We start from the raw sequence: 18,126 nt of genomic DNA, 5'->3' as shown, positions 1-18,126 counted from the left end.
GTTTTTATCGTGGCATTACCTTAACCTGGGCAGACTTTTTTGTCTCAGGTAGGAGTTTAATAGATGTTATATTGACATCCTCATTTGGCATTTAATATATTGCTTTGATTTTTGTTTTATGCAACCCGTTGCCCATACCAAATTCTTTTAAGATTGTCATGTCCTCTGCACACATATATTGTATCTATACTGTGACATTTAACATGTATAGGACTGCTTGCCATTGGGGGGGGGGGGAGAGAGAATTGGAACAGAAGTGAATGCAAGGGATAATGTAAACAAATTACTCTGGCATTGGTTCTGTCAAAAAGTTATTAAAAAAAAAAAAGATTGTCATGTACTTTTTTGTATATGACCGATGTTAGTGACAAGTTTATATACTTATTTATATGGTTCATTGAAAGTTGTTATACAAGTCATCACAACATAGTAATTTTACATCTGGAAAAGGACCTTGCCAATAACTTTCTAGTTTTATAAATTAGTTACATAGCAGTAAAGTGGATCAGCTAAAACCAAAACCTAGACCTAGAAAATTTACACTTAATCGGGAACCTCCTATAATCAATCATATAAGCTGCTTAAAGTAAATGAGTTTAAGGATTAAAATGAGGATTTCCAAAACATTTAAACTGGTTTTGCACAATCAGGTGATCATAGTTATTGGATTTCTAAATACTTATTTTATTAAATACCACCTCCATAACAAAATCTGCGTCCATTCTCTTTTCTTGGGAACTACCCTGATTCAAACCCTGGACTACTGCAGTAGCTTTGTAAAATTGAACTACTCTTTCTCATATATAAGCTATCTTCCATGTAGACCATTTTGGCTACAGCAAAGGAAGAGTTTTTCCATCTGTTAGATCAATTTCACTAAGTGTGCTTATCCATCCATGTGTACTTTCTCAATTATGGCAGCACAATGGGAACCATCATAATGAGAGACATTGAAAGAGACAGGTGTACAAATCGAGACCCTTTCTCAATGGTTTAGTGATCCAAAGCAATCCCAATAGACTGCAAATAGAAAATGCCATTTGCATCCAGAAAAAGAACTGTGGAGCCAATGTAAATCAACACATGCTTTGTTCATTTTTTGGGGTTTTTTTAATATCTCCCATGGTTTTTTCCTTTTGCTCTGATTTTTCTATCCCAACACGATTCATAAAGCAATGTGTATTTGAAAGAAAAAACTAATAAACCAAAACCTTCATAATCATCAACTCAAAGGTTTAAGGGTTGTAAAGTAGTACCAGCAACACTTGGAGGAAGAAAGGTGCATAGAAAGGGAAAAAATAATTGCAAAGTTTTAAGCTTTAACATTTGGACTAGGAACAGTCAAGTGCAAAAAAGGTGATTTTTGATAGGAAAGATCGGTAGCTCAAACCTCAAAGTTTCATTCTCCTTTGTTGTCATTCTTTTTACTAACTTGAAATATTCTCTTAACATTTTTCAACTCCCTAAATCACTGTTATTACAGGTCTTTCTAAAAAAAATTTTTTTGTATACTAAATGTATACCTAAGTATAGCCTAATTTTCAAGTTTACAAATTTGTTTTTATTCCACAGGGATCAAAACAGGACAAAAATGTATAGCCTTCTGAAAATCTTATATACTTAAAATATACAGGAAGATTGCCAATATCTATTAGGATGGAAAAGTTTTCGTACTGAACATTAAACAAAATTTTCACATAGTAATAATTAAATCTCTCACATGGCTAGAAAATAATTCTTAAACTTATGTTATTCACACACGCTTGTTCACAGACAAGTATACATATCACAAAGTAAATATTTCAGTCACCTTGGAACACCATACTCAAATTAGGTAGTAACAAAATAGTTACAGGAATTTAATTCTATCCATTCTTCTGCTCAAATATGTTATTGTAATGAATTCATCAAGTTCCACGTTATAAAATAAGTTTTTTAGACACGCTTGTTCCATTTAAAAGTATAACAAAGAAAAATGTTCAACATTTATTCAAATACTATTTATTTTTAATTGGCTGTTAATTTACAGGGCTAACAAGGGCAAATATTAAGGAATTTTATCAGGTTTTTATGCAAGAAGATTCAAACATTTTTGGTATTTATTGGTTCTGCTGGAGAATGTCCAGAAAAAGCTGGAGAATTTTTAGAGGTAGAGAGGTAAAAAATCTTCTATCTTCTTTCTGAAAAGGAAAAAAAATTTCAAAGTCAAAAAGCAATCTTTTTGATTAATTCAAGTACATAGCTCAGTTTACCATAACTGTTCTCACTGTTAGTTTCAATTCAATCTAGTTCTTTGCTTTCCCCTCAGAATTTAAATCAACCTTTTTAAAGATCAACTATCTCATTTATAAGCAAGAGCATGTTAGTAGATCAGGTTAACCCTATAAATGTCTGGCCCCGCAAAATTCAGAAAGCACTAACAGATGGCCAACCCATCTAATGGTGCCCTGAGTGAAGAAAGACCAGATTTGCTCTGTGATGGCCTAAAATCCCACTGCCAAAACTCAAAGCAATGAGAGGAACAGCCATCTGGATTTCAACAAAAGTACCTTCTTAATACACTGAATTCTGAAAACATATCAAAATTTATAAAATGATCAAAGGATATAAACTGACAATTTTCAAGGAGAAAATATAAACTATCAAGAGCCATATTTTAAAAATGCTCCAAATCACTATTAGAGAAAAGCCAAAGCATCTGAAATTCTAATTCACACTTCCTGAATGTCACATTTATCTAATGCAGTGTTGATAGAATTGTAAATTGACCCAGTTTATCTGAAAAACAATTTAAAACTATTCCCCCCCAAATTACTAAATTATAAGTATCTTTTATCCCAGTAAATGCAGCTACTAGATAGTCTATTCTCCTAAAGAAATTAAGGAAATTAGACCCCAATACATAGCTCTTAGAAATAATTTTTTTTTAAAAATATTAGGACAAAGAACTAGAAAACTCAGGAGGTAGTCATTAATTGGAGAATGGCTAAGCAAATTAAATATGTCAATGTAATAATTATTAAAGTGCTAAAGAAATGATTATAGGATGCACAGTAACACTGGTAGACCTATATTCACAAGAAATCAGCGATAGGAAAGGGACGTGTGTGTGCGCGCGCGCGCGCTTCATAAAGAAGCAAGCACATTTTTGTGAAGGCAAAGAGCTAGGGGAAAAGCACTTATTATTTGGGAAATGGCTAAATAATTGTAGAGTATGAATATAAGAGAATTGTGCTATAAAGAATGAGAGATGATTTTGTAGAAATGAGAGGATTTATGTGAACTGAAGCACAGGGAAACGAGAATTTATAAAATAAGAATATAGTAAGACAAACTTTGTAAAAAAAACTTTGTTAAAAAAAAAACCTCTTGAGTGACCAACCATGACTCCAGAGGACTAATGACAATGCATGCTATCCACCTCCAAATAGGAGTGATGGACTCAGAATAAAGACATTTTGGGGGGCACAGTAAATATGGAACTATGTTTTGTTGAGCAATGTATACATGTTACAGATATTGTTTTCCAATGATCCAGAGAAGAAAAAAATAAACTTAATTTTTAAAAAATGTGGGGAGGGGTGATCATTGACAAATTAGGATTATTATTCTATCAAGGGTTTTAAGGAAATGGTCAAAAAATTTAAGGCATTTCTCTGTTCTTTTGTTCTTGGCCCCTTTAATCTTTTATATTCATTCTGAGTCTATTTTCTTTAAATCTTTTTGTTCTGACCCACTCCTGTCTCCCAACCCTGATTCCCAAACAAACCAATTATAAATAAAAATAATAAAGAAACTTTTATGTAATAAACTTGAGTTACATGCCATGAATTTTTAAAGTTGATTTATTATTTGTCCATTTCTATAGGAACTTACCTTTAGTGTATGCTTTATATTTTTAAATGTCTTTCAAAAAATGGAAAATTTTAAAAATTTTGAGAAAAAAAAAAACATGCCCTCGAAGCTCCATGGGTTTACTACATTTTCTAACCACGATACGCAAATTGACAAAATTATCCTCTGTACACAACGAGCATAGATTATACATTTATTAAGAATATCAGTTGCCATTTGAGGCCATCAATAATGAGCCCTCTTTCCTTCCCCAAAATAATCTTTCAATAGTTAAATTTTAATAGTTCTCTCATAAATCAAAAGTCCAAAATCATTACAAAATGCTTTTGTGGTTAGAGCATAAAACTGAGAAATTAGCATCAACTTTTGTAATACAATGTGTAGATTCAGTACCAGTCCAGTATAACATCCCACTGAAGATTTCTAACACTGAAATCTCCCATTTCCAACTTCACTGTCTTAACAGTAAGATCCCCCTTCTGAATTATGCCTTCAAGGTCAAATATAATTTTATTGCTTATATTATTACAAATATTCTATTATCATGCATTTGTCCTTATATTATTACAAATATTCTATTATCATGCATTATCATGCAGCCAAACTTCTAAAGGTAAACTAAAATAGATAAGATTATAATGCAAAATATAATAAAAATCACATATACAGAGAGTATATGCCTCTGAGTAGCAGTCCAAACCTTTTATTATATTTGATTACAAATTAGCTCCTTGAGAATCACATATAACTGTTATTCTTCCTATGGTATCAACATAATTTTCAGCATGCAATAACTATGCTAAATTAGTAATTGTCCATTCACATTTGAAATCTTATCACACATATATGTAAACCCTAAACTTCAATGACAGTCAATTCCAAAACTTAAAATTATAGTTGTGTAGGGGCTACCAAGTCCTTTACTAATGATTGCCAACAAGTTTTTGTGACCATCATTTTCTGGACAGAAAAATTCTCCCATGTCATCCAAAATAGCATTAATATGTAACACATCAATAATTAGGCACAGTTGCAGATGAGGGGTATCTGAGATCTAGTACACCCAACTTCTTGGATCTATTCATTTTAAGCTTACAAGAATAAAATATACAATTAATAGTTTTTCTTTAAATGTGAACAAAAATCTTACCATAAAGAGAAACTAAGTCACTGTTGGTAGGATTTTAAATCATGGCTTCTATCACTAACCAATCCAGGTGAACAGAATGAATTTGACTACAGCTTCAATCTCTGCAAAAAAAAAAAAAAAAAAAAAGGCCAAAAGCTACAAAAAATTACTATCCAAATGTTAATACTGTGATCCTCCATTTTCTTCTAATAATGTGTGAGACTAACTTCATATATCATCCCATCTTAATTTCCCCCAAAAAATGAGGTACAAATGAGGTAAACTAGCCAAGTGCACTTTCCTCAAGGGATTTTTTTGATCAATCAGAAAATATTGATAAAATGCTAACTGGAGTGTCCAAAAGAATACACCTTTTGGCAGAGATATTAGAGATTTACATGAGAAACATATGGATTTGTTTTTCTGGATGATACTTGTTACAAGTAAGTATTCCATTTTTTATACAAAGTGATAATGATGACCAAAAAGTATCAATGAAATAACACATTAAATTTTAAAAATTTTCTAAGATTCAGTTTCTCATAATCATATGAATATGAAAAGATTCATGATTATTGATTTGTCAAAGTCATATTTCCCCAGCATTTAGCAGTGGTTGCCAATGCTTTTTCATTCATTCACTTGTTCCTTCTAATTATCAGAATACTGCAAACTCAAAAACAAACATTTCAAAATGTCATTAATTTTTATGAGACAAATGTCCCCTTTTAGAAGGGAAGCTGTTACCAGTCAAATCTACAATAAAGTATTATAAACACAAAAGTTAGAAATTGGTATAGCCTAGTAACTAGATCCAAAAGTCCAGGAACAAATCTTAATCTCTGGCTCTAGTCTGCTCAGAGTATGCATGCAATCAGGGTAATCAGCTGAAACACGGACTAAAAATGCATTTCATCATGGCAGACTATGTGTATGACGGTAACTATGATTACTTTTTTAGAGGTATTCCCTGAACTGGGAAACCCAGCTGAAAATAAGCCCTTGAGCTTCAGAAGTAATCTTCCAGATTTATAAAGTGTATAAAGCTCTAAGATAGAAGACCAAAAAATGTTAAAGAGAATACTTCCTCTCCAAAATATAGTCTGCTATACTGAGTGCTCTCTTCTGTAAATAGAAGGCAGAAACATTTCTTTTTAACTCACCTTTGATACTAAGTACAGCTTCTGCCTTGCAGTCATGCACATTAAAACTGGATAGCTCTCTGAACAATCTAGGAAATGAAACCAAATATATGGAAATGATATTATTCAGATATATATTTATATTATTTAATTGTACTGCACGCACCATGCCCTCATTTAAATCATAAAAACTTTCAAAGAAACTTCAACCATTTTTTTGACAAGCTTTTAAAACTTATTTAATGTTCAATACTGATTCACTGGCCATGAATATTCAATACTAAAGACTGATGTAAGAAATATAAGGTAACCTAAAAATGAATATGCCTGAGCAAAAGACAGCATATTTTGAAATACTAATATACATATCCATAAGACTAAGAGAGCAAGGAACCATTTTTTCCCAGTAAAATACTAGTTTCAGTTTTGCTTAACCAAATGCTGCTATCAGCCATACCCAAGATGCTATATCAATCCATCAATGAGCATTTATTAAATGCCTACTATGTCACAATGCATCTTTCTATAAACTGAAAATTTTCCTTTTTTTATGTAGAGAAAATGAGATAAGGCCATGCAGCTATTAATTATGCCACAAGATGGCAACATGCAAGGTTTTCTTATCCTACAATACAGGGATCTTCTGTGGTCATGTGTAACATTAAGTTAAATCATGTGAAACACAGACTGCACAGCCAACTTTCTTCCCTTTAGATGATGTATTAAATTGAAGGAAAAATAAAAAGATAAGATTGTTGAAATTTATATGGAAATTAATTTTCAACTTTGTTATCTTCATATATCAGATAATAATTTTATTAAATCCATTGTCCCTATATTCTGTGGGAGATAATGAACATGGTAACTAATCCAACTTAAATTCTATTAAATACTAAAAATGAAAAATAGTCAAGTATGTACCCTAAAACAAAACTTCTTAAACTTTAGTTTGTGTCCCCATATGAGGTTGTGAAAAACTTTACAACAGTCAAAGGCATCCAATATTCCTCCAACTTAATTCATTATGTAAAAAAACAAGTATATCCATATCATTATGATGTAAATTTGCTATCATCTTTAATAAAAGACAAAATTATGTTATCAGTAAATTGTTTTAAAATAAATTTATTGGGATAGCAAGGTGGTGCAGTGGATAGTGTACCAGCCCTAGAGTTAGGAGGATCTAATTTCAAATCTGACCTCAGACACTTAACACATCCCAGCTGTGTGACCCTGGGCAAGTCACTTAACCCTAATTGCCCCAGCAAAAAAATAATAATAATAATTAATTAATTGATTTCTTGATAATTTATTATCAGCCAATGTTTTATTTATGTATCTTTTTTATGTATATCTACACACCCAGGGTCGCATAAAAATTTCTCAAGATGACAAAAAATCCTGAAGGAAAAAAGTCCCACTCTAAAAGTATGTGTACAGTTATAAATTTCTCTTATCTCAACAAAGCTGCAACTATGGAGTAGTCCTGATCCCACTGGGAGAAATGAAGAGATCTCAGATACACTGATTTCTGACCTATACTAATTCACGGCACAATAGTCAGCCTGGTGATCTCCATTCTCAGTAACTCGTCATCATACTAGTTCTTTTTGTTTTTTATTGAAGGTTTTTTTAATTTTCAAAACATATGCAAGGATAATTTTTCAACACTGACCCTTGAAAAACCTTGTGTTCAAATTTCCCACTCTTCCCTCCCACCCCTCTCCTAGATGGCATGTAATCCAATATATGTTAAACATGGTAAAAATATATATGTTAAATCCAATATAGGTATACATATTTATGCAATTATCTTAGATAAAGAAGTTAAAAAAGAAAAAAGAAAATTCAAACAAACTACAACAAAGAGTGAAAGTGCTATATTGTAATCTAGTCCTCTCTCTGATGTAGATGGCTCTCTTCATCACAAGATAATTGGAACCAGCCTGAATCATCTCATTTTTGATTAGAGTCATATCCATCAGAATTGATCATCATATAACTTGTTGCTGTATACATCATACTAGTTCTGAATCTAACATGGATATTTCATCAACTTTAGCCCCAATGCAGCTCAAAACTTTTGAGCTTAGCCTCCCTGTAATAATTACAGGCATGCAGTACTTCTCTATATCCAACTGGAGGGTACACATGTAAATGGATAAATAAAAAATAGTTTGAATAGATGGGAAAGCCCTGCTGCCATATGCTATAGCTGAGCCTCCATTAGATAGGTGAAAGATTATGAAAAAAAGTCAGGTAACAAGATTGGAGAGCATATGTTCTGATTTTCAAAAAAGAAAATATTGCCTGCAATATAAAAGGGAATGAACCTGGAACTTAAATTCTAGAATGAACTATTCATTAGAATTTCCCTGAGAATAGGGACTGGTTTGTGCCTCTTTTTAATTTTTTATCTACCTTATATTTATATACATGTGCATATATGTGTGTATATGTATGTATATATGTATAAACCTTTATTTTATATCTTCCTTAAGACAGCGTTTGCATGATTGACCGATTTAAGAACAAGTATCTGGTATCCATCTAGAAAGGGAAATGGTGGTTACAAATAGCCCAAGGTTCATCTAGAACTGATCAACCAGTCTAAATTTATTTCTTCTTTGGACAAAGAAAAAAACTATAGTAGATATAATTTATATAGACTTTAGACAAGTTTTTGGAGATGTTATCTCCCATTCTTGTGGAGAAGATAGCAATAGATGATACAGATGCTTGGCTGGCTGGACTCGGGAGTCCACATGGCAGGAGGTATCAAATAGGATATGCTCTATTTAACAGAGCATGTTCATTCAAATATAAAGAAGACAAAATCTAGGAGAACTTTGTGCAAGAGAATCAGCATCTTAAGTTAGACCACTGGACTGAATCTAATAAGATGAAATTCAACAGGGATAAGTGTAAAGTCTTACACCTGGATAAGAAAATAATAATTTTGCACATACAAAATGAGAGACATGGTTAGCACTTGTTCTAAGAAAAGTTGGTAATTTTAATAAAGTAAAAGCTCAATCTGATGAATCAATAATGTGAAATAATATTAATAGCTAACATTTTATATAGAGTGTGCCACACACTGTGCTAAGCACTACAGCTATCTCATTTGATCCAGAACAACCCTAGGAGGTCTGTGCCATTATTAACCCCATTTTATAGATGAGGAAACTGAGGCAGAGTTAAAACTTTTCAACAACAATGACCAAGAACTCATTATCCTGTTAAGGTATTTGGGACATAAACATCTACTTTAATCAAATCCTAGTACTTACCTAAATCAGAGTAGTAACCATGTCACCTTCAGCCCTTCCCATATTGAAAAGCTCAACCTTGGTTAACTTGGTCCTGAGACAAGGAAGTTTTGATTTTTCTGGTCCTGGACTTCTGCTTCCCAGCTTTGTCCATAAAGCCATGTCTCCTCCCCTGCAAAGGATTTAGCCCCCTTCCCACCAAAAGCCAAATCCATCTTCAACCTAAACTTTGAAAACAGAACAAAGTTATTGATTGCTGTCCAGAAGTGGGTCACGTGAACTCTGATTAGGCTTACAACTTAATATGTTAATGACTCCTGGCCAATTTTGGCAGGGAAAATCAAGAGCACGATTTACTATCACCTCATCTCTTCCATAGATATGCAAAAAGTTTTAACTTTGATACTTAAATGTAGACCTGGCAATGAGAAACAGCTAAAAAGATTAATTTATTAGGGAGGGTTTTAGTAATTTTTAAAAAATGAACATGATCAGTGGCTCCTCTTTCCTCCTCACCCACCCTCAAAATCTTAATATGGTCTCTGCTCAGGGCACATGTATAATCAGAGTGATCATTTGAAACACGGACTGAATATGCAGCTCATCATGGCAGAAAACTTTCCCAGGAACCATGTTTTTTCTTCACTGAAGAAAAAAATTAAAATCAAGTATATCTGGAAGATTTTGATTAGGAAAAGCTTTTTAACAAAGGGGTAATACACAAGAAGCATTTCCCAATTGTCTGTTTCTCATTCTATATTAGGAAATAAGCAATATACAGCCTACAGAGAGATGTTTAGATTACTATAGTTTAAAAAAGTGGATAACTTAAAAAGGAAAAACGTTTTCTGTAAGATCTATTCTGTCTCCACCTCAGCTGGGATCTATTTGCTAAGAGATCACCAGATCACCAAACCTTACACTAATAAAATGAAAACGACCATTTTAAAAGGCCTCTTTAAAATGGCTTATTTCCACATTTCTTAGTATTCTAAGTTTCAATTAATTCCCAAATAAATGCTTACAAAAATAGAATTATTTACTTACCCACTACTGTAATTTTTAAATAAATATCTCAGGAGGCAGCACTACTGCCTGCAGACCTGCCTGAGAATTCAGAGGCCACGTGGTCTCTTCTTAAAGGCACAAAGCCCAGTATTCCCATTCCTCCCTTAACCTCATCATAACCACTAACCGCAAAATAAACTAACCCATATTTAAGAGAATAGCTGTTGGCAAAAATCTCCACTTTAAGGGTTGTCGCTACAGTCTCACTGAGGTAGAAAAGCCATTATGTAATCCAAGATATTTTTAAGATCCATATTAATTTTTCTGTCAGCACAGGACGCAACAACCCCCCCCCCAAGAAAAATCTGCATTTTTCATGTCAAAAACTGCTATGAAAAATAATAACCAGAAATTTGACTGTAAGGAAATAAGTTAACATATCCAAAGAACCTGTCCAGGCCCAAAAACTAGAATGGCTAAGAGGAATCCCACAACCCGTCTTATTTCTCTCATTTCACCAAATATTTTATATTTCAGATATTTCTCAGGCACTGTCTTTCATAAAAACCACAACATATATTACTAATCTCACAGATTAAAAGAGAAAACGTGGTTGGGATAAAATGAAATTCAAGCCCAACACCATTCAGGGCCAATCAAGGTATTGGGGCAAAGAAGCTAGCAATCTAAATTGTAACACAAGTTTTCCAAAGACACCTTTCCCAGGTCCAATGAAACCCTGTTTGCCCCAGACTCCCCCAATCCAAGCTAAATCCTATTAGCAGCAAAAGCCGAGGGTTGAAATAATTAATAAATTATTTTTTAAAGTGTTAAGTAAATGAAGAAGCAGTCCCTGCTATCCTCCTCACCCACCTAACATAAACGGAGATGGCAACGGAAAAGATGCTAGGCGGGCAAGGTCAGAATCCTGATTTAGACTCAAATCTGCATGCCCTCTGGCAAACAAGCAATATTAGTTAGATGCAGCACCTTTGATAAAACAGCAAGCAAGCCCAGGCCTGTAGTTATTCATAAATACCCTCCGTGTAGCTCACAGTCTTTTAGGAGCCTCCAGGTTGCCGCCAGCTCAGTCCTGGCTAATAAGCAGCTCCCAGGCCTGGCTCAGTTTTCCCTCTCTCAAACTAAAACTCCATATGACCCCACCACTTTCTCATAACTTCACAAAGTCTAATCTTGCTTCCAGCTACCATCTGAAAGTAAAAGGATGAGTGGATGGTTTCCCTAAACCCAGGTTCAAAAAGGATTGAAAAGACCCCTTAAACAATACTCACCAGGCCACCAGCAGAAAAAAAAATAAGGTAGGAGAGCCCGGAAATGGCTTTAAGAAGCAGTGGAAGCACCTGATTGGCTAGTTAGTACAAGGCAAAGGCCCACCCTTCCCTTACCTTAAAAGGTGTTAAAATTTTGTACTTTCCTGTTCTTTTTAGAATAGGTACTTAATCTTTTGGAGTTTTAGACCCTTTTGACAATGTAGTAAATTCATAAAAATAAATTGCATAGGATTATAAAAAAAATTATGTTACAAAATAGTTATCCAACATGTATACTTATTTTGTATTTAATTTATATTTTAATATATTTAACATGTATTGGTCATCCGGCCATTTAGGGGAGAGGGTGGGGAGGAAGGGGGGGAAAAATTGGAACAAAAGGTTTGGCAATTGTCAATACTGTAAAATTACCCATGCATATAACTTATAAATAAAAACTATTAAAAAGAAAAAAGAAAAATAGCTATCCAAAATATATAATTTTAAAACAAGTTAAGGGAAAGTAGCCTATCTAGACTCTGTGATACACTTTTTTTAAAAAGTAGCCTGTTATTTGGTTTTCTTTTTTTTTTTTTTAAAGCAAAATCTACTTACAAAATCAGGCTAATGACAATTATTTAAATACTCTGATCATCAAATTTCAATCCATTTTATATCTTTAAAGGACTTATTTTATGTAGATATAAAAGACCCTAATCTGGGAACTCAATTAAATCCTTAATAAAACAATGATTCAATAAGTAATCTGTTTTGCATTCCCTTAGCATTTGGGTCCTAAGCACACTGGACTTGGAATCCCATCTCAGACATTAATTAGCTTGACTCTGGGCAAGTCATTTAACCTCTCTATCTCAGTTTCCTCATCTGTAAAATGTGAACATTCAGTTTACTGGCCTTTAAGGTCACTTTCAGCTCTGAATCTAGTTTCCTAAATAAAGTTCTGGCTGGGCAAACAGTCTCCAGGTCCTCTTAGACCATCTATATGATGATGCTAGATTAATCTTCTTTATTATATACTGTTCTAATAAGCATTTTAGCCATCCCATACCTATCAAAAAACTTATATTCCCCTTTTCTTCAAAGTTTAAAACTCCTAACACTGGCTTTCACCACCCCCGGTCTGGTCCTAATCTGCCTTTCTAGTTTTATCCTAATTGGGCAACTTAGATATTTTACTTATATTGAAATAATTTTAAACTATATAAACTTATAGGTATCATTATCATATAAAGATTAATTTCAAAGTTTTCTTTAAGATGGACCTTATCATCTAGTTAAACTGCTTTGGGCCATTCCCCAAATGGCACAAAACTGAAATATCACTTCCATTAGGTCAACCCCTGATGCCCAGCCAAAACCAGTCTCTTCTGGTTTCCAAGCATTTTCATATAATAATCTACATTCATGTATGTTGCCTCCCTCACTAAAAACTTAAACTTTTTAAGAGCAGAAACTGTTTTTGTTTTGTCCTCTAATACTTAAATTAATGTAAGGTCTTTACTAGAAGGTCAAACACTGAAAGCTGAATCTTAAATACTTTGACCATAGATAAATTGGAAAAAATCTTCATATTGGAAAAATGTGAAGACAAAAGGAAAAGGGGCAATAGAGGATGAAATAGATAAGTAATATGTAAACATGTAAACAATGAGCATGAACTTACTTGGATACACTTTGATATGCTATGGGCCAAGAGATCAGAAGAATAGAACACATCTGAACAACTGATCAACATAGTAGATGATAAATTAGCATAGTAGTTAGCATCCACTAAATACTTCATAAATGCTTGTTGATTGATTGAATAACTAATTATGCTCAGTACTTGAAAACACTCAAATCTTTAACCTCATTGAGTTATTTTAATTTGAAATTTTTTCATAGAGATTTGGAGCAATCATTCCTATGTTGTTGTTGTTGTTGTTTTATTGCAATTCTTCTAAATATTATGTATCCATATTTTTTACATTTTCTTGGGGAAAAGTTCTTCAACGCTCCTTGTTTTTCAGATGAGCAAACCAGAGAAACATGGTCATACAGATAAATATAAGAACCAAAATTGAAAACCAGGTCTTCTGACTACAAATACATACTCTTTCTTCTGTATCATATTGTATATGGGTAAAATATCAGAGCAGCTAGGTGGTATGGTGGATAGAATAATGGGTCTAAAATCAGGAAGATTCATCTTCCTGAGTTCAAATTTGATCTCAGACATTTACTGCATGACCATGAGTAAGTCTAATATCTTGGTCTTTTGGTTTGCTTGTTGCTTGGTATTAGGAGTTATATCTTGGTTCCTGTTTGTCATCTTGGTTTAACCCTGTTTGCCTGAGCTACTCATCTATAAAATGAGCTATAGAAGAAATGGCAAACCATTCCTCTATCTTTGTCAAATAAGAAAGAAAATACCCCAAAAAGGGTCACAACAGCATGGATAAGATAACTTATAGAATTCTGTCCTCTTATTTCCACTTTATACCAGCCCACAACCCCAGTTCAGGCCTTAATTGTTTTTCAATTGGTTATTATAACGGCCTTCAAACTGGTCTCCTTGATTCCAGTTTTTTCTTTCTCCAGTCCATCTTCTATACCATTTTGAAATTACTATTCCCTGAACACAGTTCCAACTGGGTTATTCCAGTCTAAAAAGTGGCCCCTATTTGACTTTAGGATAAGATACATTCTAGTATTTGGCTTGTAAAACCTTTCACAATCCTCCTTCATCCTCTTCCCATGTTCATGTGTATAACTTTCTTCTTCATGTACTCTACATTTCAGCCAAACTGGCATCTCAACTATTTCCTATATTAGAAGTTCCATCTCTTCTTTACAAGTCTTTGCAGGTTAGTCCCCATAACAGGAACACAGCTCCTCTGTAGAATTCCAAGTTTTCTTCAAAGCATCTCCCTCCCTCCCTGAAGAATCCCAATCTTCCTTCAAAGCTCAGCTCACAAGGTGCAATAGTGATTTGATCAAGTCCTGTCATTGATCCCAACTAGTTTGGGTTGGGTGAGCTATTACCTTAAATTTGTGGTTTTCTCAAAACCTCAAGACTTTCTGATTGCTGCCTTCCTAGTCCCCCAATTCCTTGTTTGCTCAAGGCTTCTACTGATCATTTAATTGTTCTGTGAATCCTAACCTTCCTTAACCTCTCACATTCTGAAAATCTCTAGTTCAGTGGTACCCACTATCCCACACTACCTCAAAGCTTGCAACACTGTGGAAACCCAACTTTTCAGCATTTCTCACAATTTTCCTATTTCCTTTTTAATAAGGATTTGGTTTCCGCATCTTTTCTGTTGCCCCTTCTTCAGAACTTTTAATATCTTGCATTCCTCATTTATAGTTTAATCTTCCTCAAAAATAACCATTCTAATTTAACATTTCTCTTTAATTTGTTTGTTTATTTTCTCCACTTTATCCAATTCTCCTGGTTCAGAAACAGGTCCCTTAATTTTGGTATAATGAGTCCAACCTCCCTTAGCAGTCCTTACAGCAGTCTCAGTGGCTAGCAAAATCTGGAATGGCCCATCCCAGTTAAGAAGTAACCTTTCCAAGATTTTTTATCAGTACCCAGTCACCTGGTTTGAATGGATGTACAGTGAATTCAAGAGGTGGAGTCTGAGCAAGGAGTCCTTTCAATGGAAGTTCTGAAAGACAAGTAAATACTGCCAGTAAATAGCCTTTTAGAAACCTATCCTTCCTCTGAAAGTTGGAACCTTTCCTTCCCTCCCTGGGTAAGGCATTCCATACAACATTTCAAAGGGTGATAATGCTATATATCCCACCTAGGAGCCATTCTGATTCTTAAGAAATGCTAGTGGCAAATAGTTCATCCAAGGTAACCATGTTTCAATGCCTAATTTAATGATCTGTTTCAAAGTTTGATTCCTTGGCTCTATTCTTCCTGAGGAAGGTAGATGCCAAGGGATATGGAATTCTCTTTTAATTCCTAAACACATCATGATATTCTGTAATACTGTAGCAGTAAAATGGGTTCCATTGTCCAAGTCGATCCTTTCCACTAACCCAAACTGAGGAATGATCTGATTAAGGAGGACTTTGCAGACCCCAGCTGCTGTGGCTGAGCTCAAAGGATAGACTTCTACCCATCCATGTAAGTGATCTATAATTATCAGTAAATGTTTCAGTTTTCCCATTAGTGACATTTCAGTGGAATCCACCTGAATACTTTGGAGGCATCTTAGTGAGATTATTCCCTCCCTACCCCCGCAGCTTTATATGTTTCCTCAGGACCTTTTTGTTAACCTTCTGGTATATCACACATCTTTCTGTGATTTGTTTTGCCATTGTATAAATCTCATCGCCACTGTATAAATTCCAAGACACCCAAACTGTGTAAGAGTCATATCACACAGTAGCTGGGTTCTTCAATGACTCCTTTTATGAAGAATTCCCATCAATTTTCTTGTTATTCCTTTGCTTAACATTTTGGAAGTACCCACCATCCTTTTTCATCCTTTGTAGTAGCCCCTAATTTAGACAGCTCTTCTGTTTCCCTTTGATTAAAGACAGCATCACTTTAGGATGATCTATTAAGTATTAAGACTAATATGGGGTTTTTTCATATCACTTAGCCCAGTTCATCTTGCTTCCTCATCTGCAAGCCTATTTCCCCTCACTTCCAGCAAGCTTCCCATTTGGTGACCCTTGATGTGTACCACTACTATTTCTGGTGGCAATAATAATTTTTCTAATACTTCTTTGATTAGTTTATCATGAGCCAAATCCTTCCCCTTACTACTTATGAGGCCCTGTTCCTCCCAAGTATGGGACTTCAAAAGTATGGACTACCTCATAGGCATATTTGGAATTTGTATATATAGTTCCTTCTTTCTCGTTCAGTTTCTTAAGGGCCTAATTTAGAGCATAGAGTTCACATATCTGTGTTGATGGAATGGAAAATTTTATATTTCTTTAAAAGACAAATTATAAATTAACTAAGCTCTGAGATCAGGTTCCTATTTTCACCTTCCTATCCTCGTTGGCAAATAATTCCCAAGATATGGGGAGGGGGAAGAAGGTCTGGGAAGGTGTGGAGTGCACTGACTTAACTCTTATCTCTCATACATTGAAAGCACATGTCTCACATGGCTCTCTTCACAACAAGTTGATTCAAACTGATGCTGTTTGAGTGGTCTAGATTCCTAGTGGTCTAGAGGTTACTGGCTATAAGAGAGTTATTAAGAATTCCCTTTAAATCTGCCTCAGGTTTTAGAAGTGAAAGAACTCACTCATTCCCAAATATTCATTGCAAAATGAAAGTTTATTGTTAGAGAGAAATCAGTTTACCCAGAGACTGACTTCTATAGTGGCAGATCTATGGAAAATGGAGTTTTGCACTGAGAATGCAGTTTTCAGTGGACAGAAGGTCCTGGCAGAAAGGGAGCTGCCAACGTCCATCTGCAAAAGACCTTCCTTGATAGAAGCTATTTTATTATCTTGGTGGGGGATTGGAACAGCCCAAGCAGATCAGAACCAGTGGGGGCTGAGACAAGCCTGGATACCCTATTGGAAATCAAAGGAGTCCTTTTTGACCAGGATTTGTAATTGAATCAAAGGCTCTGGCATCCTGGAAAGACAACTTGTCTGGGGAGGGTATGTCTCAGCCAGGAGGGGATGGGAATCTGAAAGGAATCATAGATCAATAGGAAATACAGTTTCTTAAAAGGACCACAATCTGCTTCAAAACCAGTTCCAATTACCCAGTAATGAAGAGCACCATCTACAGCCAGAGAGAGGACTATGGGAACTGAATGTGGACCACAACATAGCATTTTCATTCTTTCTATTATTGTTTTTTTTCTTTCTAGATCTGATTTTTCTTGTGCAGCAAGATAACTGTATAAATATGTATACATATAATGTGTTTAACATATAATTTAACATGTATTGGACTGTCATTTCGGGGTGGGAGGTGGGGAGGAGAAGGGGAAAATTAGGAACAGTTTTTGCAAGGGTCAATGTTGAAAAAATTACTCCTGCATATGTTTTGTAAATAAAAAGATATAAAATAAAATAAAATTTAAAAGATATTAAAAAAAAGAAAAAAGAAAGAAAGCACGTGTCTCAGGGTCAGTAAAAGGAATGTCTTTGTTTAAATTTGAATCTATGGGTTGCTTTCCCATTCACTGTAGTTTTCCCACTTACAAGATAAGTCAAAGTCTCAGTCAGTGAGAATGAGCCAGTGGGGAAGGTCAGTACTGCATCAGGGAAATTAAAAAGTGTCCCTTCTGAACACTGGGAAATGAATGTGAACTATTTGCATTTTTGATTTTCTTCCCGAGTTATTTTTACCTTCTGAATCCAATTCTCCCTGTGCAACAGGAGAACTGTTCGGTTCTGCAAATATGTATTGTATCTAGGATATACTGCAACATATTTAACATTTATAGGACTGCTTG

At 34.3% G+C, this 18,126-nt stretch overlaps 1 long non-coding RNA gene and 3 other non-coding genes across 5 annotated transcripts; all 4 read right to left on the bottom strand.

The window, feature by feature from the left end:
• Nucleotides 1–1,985: 1,985 nt before the first annotated feature.
• On the bottom strand, nt 1,986–10,721 carry LOC127549149 (uncharacterized). Of its 2 annotated transcripts, XR_007950526.1 has the most exons (5): nt 10,446–10,721; nt 9,420–9,620; nt 6,148–6,215; nt 5,006–5,106; nt 1,986–2,180 (listed from the first exon to the last, which is right to left on the bottom strand). It is a non-coding gene; the product is annotated as an uncharacterized LOC127549149 (long non-coding RNA). The 2 variants fall into 2 exon arrangements; XR_007950525.1 differs by lacking the exon at nt 10,446–10,721 and having other exon boundaries at nt 9,420–10,304.
• LOC127552684 (small nucleolar RNA SNORA79) lies at nt 2,386–2,531 on the bottom strand. The gene has a single exon (XR_007951539.1). It is a non-coding gene; the product is annotated as a small nucleolar RNA SNORA79 (small nucleolar RNA).
• Nucleotides 5,835–5,911, bottom strand: LOC127552701 (small nucleolar RNA SNORD126). Its single transcript, XR_007951553.1, has one exon. It is a non-coding gene; the product is annotated as a small nucleolar RNA SNORD126 (small nucleolar RNA).
• On the bottom strand, nt 9,938–10,014 carry LOC127552702 (small nucleolar RNA SNORD126). Its single transcript, XR_007951554.1, has one exon. It is a non-coding gene; the product is annotated as a small nucleolar RNA SNORD126 (small nucleolar RNA).
• Nucleotides 10,722–18,126: the final 7,405 nt, after the last annotated feature.

Source organism: Antechinus flavipes, chromosome 2 (assembly GCF_016432865.1).
Source record: "Antechinus flavipes isolate AdamAnt ecotype Samford, QLD, Australia chromosome 2, AdamAnt_v2, whole genome shotgun sequence".
Lineage (NCBI taxonomy): Eukaryota > Metazoa > Chordata > Mammalia > Dasyuromorphia > Dasyuridae > Antechinus > Antechinus flavipes.
This window is presented reverse-complemented; position numbering and strand designations above follow the sequence as displayed.